Source organism: Octopus bimaculoides, chromosome 8 (genome assembly GCF_001194135.2).
Source record: "Octopus bimaculoides isolate UCB-OBI-ISO-001 chromosome 8, ASM119413v2, whole genome shotgun sequence".
Taxonomy (NCBI): domain Eukaryota; kingdom Metazoa; phylum Mollusca; class Cephalopoda; order Octopoda; family Octopodidae; genus Octopus; species Octopus bimaculoides.
Genome location: NC_068988.1, coordinates 57716623 through 57720798, shown reverse-complemented (window position 1 = coordinate 57720798; position 4176 = coordinate 57716623). Strand labels below are relative to the sequence as shown.

General features: G+C 38.1%; 1 long non-coding RNA gene across 1 annotated transcript in view; it reads right to left on the bottom strand.

Moving 5' to 3' along the window:
- The window catches only part of LOC128248579 (uncharacterized), a 57193-nt gene that overhangs the window by 18357 nt on the left and 34660 nt on the right, over positions 1-4176 (bottom strand). The gene's annotated exons all lie outside the window — the stretch shown is intronic.

Sequence of the window (4176 nt, the reverse complement as noted above, 5' to 3'; positions counted from 1 at the left end):
GCACCAGGCTCCAATCTGATCTGGCAGAGTTTCTACAGCTGGATGCCCGTCTTAACGCCAACCACTCCAAGAGTGTAGTGGGTGCTTTTACGTACCACTGACATGAGGGCCAGTCAGAAGGTAAAGTGTGATTTGAGGGGTGTTTTGCTGCTCTTTCTTGCAATGTAAATAATAAGCTATGTAGAAATGTTTCTTGTCACTTTATAATTATGCAAAGCTTGTTACTGTCACTGCTGCTACTGCTGCTACTGCTGCTGCTGTTGTTGTTAGTTCTAAGTGAGTGATTCTGTAGCAAGATGGCCAGTTAATTGAATGTTTAGAGCTGATGTACAATGAATGCATGCACCTGATGTATAATATACAATGTATAATGGTATGTAATGAGTGTATGGACATGATGTATAATGCATAGTGTATTGAATAATGAAAATTAATGCATCAGTGAACCTGATATATAATATACTATATATTACGAGTGTGTGGAACTGATGTATAATGTATAATACATAATAATATATAATATATTATACATAATGATAATATATAATGAGTATGAACAGCTAATACATGTATGTTCTATTTATTTTCCTCTTACATTTCCTGACATATTTATGTAGACAGTATAATGTTAATTAATCATTTAGTTACACTAATTGGTCTACAAGTGTGTCACTATGACTGTACATCATCATTTTTGCTTCAGCTTTTCAAGCTGGCTGAGAAGGGCTGCACAGGTTGTTATAGTCTATGTCAGTTTATATTCAGAATTACAGTCCTCTTAGATGGGGCAGAACTACGTCTTGTTCATGCCCTTTATTTTTTGCCTTGGTTTCTACAGTTTTATAATTTTCCTATCACCAACTGCTTAATAGAGTGTACTAGGTGCATTTCATTATAGTGCCAGCACTAGAACGGTCATCTTGTCTTCAGCAAGACAGAAGAATCCTCTTTACCCAAGACCAGTGGTTCTCAACAGGAGTCTATATTGCCCCTGAGGATCCATATAAGATTTTGTGGAGTCCATGCAACAAAATAGTAAATTGAATATCCACAATAGCATTTTAAGGGCCCCTGAAAAAATTTGCTTTAGATGTCTGTATTGGTGTGTATTGCAAGGAATGACTAGGTTTCTTTTCTGACATTTTACATATTTCAATAAAGGCGGCGAGCTGGCAGAAATGTTAGCATGTCAGGCAAAATGCCTAGCGGTATTTCGTCTGCTGCTACGTTCTGAGTTCAAATTCCGCTGAGGTCAGCTTTGCCTTTCATCCTTTTGGGGTCGATTAAATAAGTACCAGTTATGCACCAGGGTCAATATAATCGACTTAATCCATTTGTCTGTCCTTGTTTGTCCCCTCTAATGTAGCCCCTTGTGGGCAGTAAAGAAATAAGAAATGTTAGCATGCCGGGCGAAATGCTTAGCGGTATTTCATCTGGCTTTACGTTCTGAGTTCAAATTCTGCTGAGGTCAACTCTGCCTTTCATCCTTTTGTGGTCGATAAATTAAATACCAGTTGTGTACTGGGGTTGATCTAATCGACTGCCCCCCCCTCCCCCCAAATTTCGGGTCATGTGCCTAGAGTAGAAAAATAAAAAATTTTATATAGTTCAACCACCTACACAAGTTAACGTGTGAAGAACAAAATAGGAATTTTGAAAGAAATTTCTATAAAACTAGTTTTTAAACATCGGATGACTATGGGGGTCCATTCGAATATAATAGTAATGAAAGGGGATCCATAGTTAAAAATGTTGAGAACCCCTGCTCTAGACTGTCATTGTTCTGTGTCCATTTGCATCAAAGAGGTTGTCTCTGACATGGCTAAAGAGACTGACTATGCTAATTTAAAATGCAATTGTTATATTTCTTTTAAACAATAGTATAATAATTAAAAGATAGGAGAGTATTGTAGTTCGCTTGAAGCATTGTGTATTGTTTGTAAAGAATAAAAAGTTTAGGAAGGTATAACAATGCAATATAGAACAAAAAATGGACTGTATACCTGTTGTAACTTGGTAAACTGTAGTCCTACAGTTTACCAAGTTACAACAGGTATACAGTCCATTTTTTGTTCTATATTGCATTGATATACCTTCCTAAACTTTTTCTTCTTTATAATAATTAAAATCATTTCTAGATGACTTCTCTCTCTTATATTACTAGCAATATCACTTATTAATTAATGATTCATGTACTTAACCGTTTTGATACCTACCACCTGAGATTGCACCTTGTTCTATGTTACAAACTCTCTGTTTTAAAGTGATTTAAATTGAAACCTTCTATTAATGTTTCATGTTAATTTTGGTTCTAAGCACCAGTTTAATTATGATGAAATTAATTTTACTAAAATTTTCAAAATTAAAACAGCAACATATTTCAACAGAAATATGGTAATAAAAGAGTTAGACAAAACATTGATTTGTATTATATCATAAAACAAGATTCCACACTTACCACCATCATAGTGTTGTTGTTGATGGTGGTAGTGTTTTTGTTGTTGGAGGAGGAGGTGGTGGTGGTGGTTGTGATGATGATGATGATGATGATGATGATGATGATGATGGTGGTGGTGGTGGTGGTGATGGTGGTGGGGGTGGTAGGATGCTGGTTGTGGTGGTGGTGGTGGTGGTGGTGGTGGTGGCAGTGGTGGTGGTGGTGGTAGTGGTGATGATGATGAGGATGATGGTGATGATGATGATGGTGTTGAGTATGCTTAGAAATCTCAAGTTGTGCAATTTTCTTTCCTGTTTCAAAAGTACGTGTGTACTGAATGTATAATTACCTTAGCAATTATAATTATTAATTGCTACAATATTTTCAGTAACTAACTTTTTCTGCTCATATTAATTACTTGTGTACTCACTAATTTCTTTTGTGCAACAGTTGCAAAATGTATGTTTCTGTGTGTGTGTGTGTGTGTGTGTTTGTATGCGTGTGCGTCCTTGTCTTGGCATCATGTAATGGTTGTAAACATGTATGACTACCATACAAGCGATGCTGTTCGTTTCCAGTCTTTCATGGAAAGAATGTCTGACCATAGGAAATATTACCTTGCTTGGAAACAGGTGAGATTTGATGACAGGAAGGGAATCTGGTCACTGAAAATTTTGCCTCCACGAATTCCATCTGAACCATGCAAGCATGGAAAAGTGGATGTTAAATGATGATGATGATAACCGCCTAAGTCTTGAGAATAACTTTTCTTTGATAATGCCGGATGGCACGTGTAAAGACATTCGAGCGAGATCGTTGCCAGTGCCGCCGAACTGGCTCCTGTGCAGGTGGCATGTAAAAAACACCATTTTGAGCGTGGCCGTTGCCAGTACTGCCTGACTGGCCTTTGTGCTGGTGGCACGTAAAAGCACCCACTACATTCTCGGAGTGGTTGGTGTTAGGAAGGGCATCCAGCTGTAGAAACTCTGCCAAATCAGATTGGAGCCTGGTGTAGCCATCCGGTTTCACCAGTCCTCAGTCAAATCGTCCAAACCATGCTAGCATGGAAAGCGAACATTAAACGACGATGATGATGATGATGTCATTAGCATAGAACGCAAACACGATATTTCCAAAATTTTTAGTTTGAATATGTCTTTGGCTTTAAGGATTTTTCATGTTTGTAATACATATGTTGGGATGGAAAGAGCAACATGGTAAGGCCTGTCTTTCAGTCTGTGGCTGACACACTGCTTCTTCTGGCTTATGCTTCTCAGTTGTCTTTGTATGTGTGTGTGTGTGTGTGTGTGTGTGTGTTCTTTTATTCTTTTACTTGTTTCAATCATTTGACTGTGACTATACTGGAGCACCACCTTTAGTCGAACAATTGACCATAGAACTTATTCTTTGTAAGCCTAGTACTTACTCTATCATTCTCTAATGCCAACCCGGTCTACGTTTGTTTGCAATGTCCTGTACCCAGATATGCACCTATACATACAGGTGGATGTCGGTATGCACATACCTGTACGTATATATGCATATACTCATTTACTTTTGTTTTTACATGATTGAACGCAGCGTCTCACAAAAATTGTAAGTAGTTCGTAAACTTATCCTCCGACGCTACTCTATCTCTTTCTCTTTCCTTTCTCCCCCCCCCTCATTCTTCCTCTGTACTACTACGTATCTCGCCTTACCCCTCTTGTTCTTCCTCTGTACTACTACGTATCTCGCCT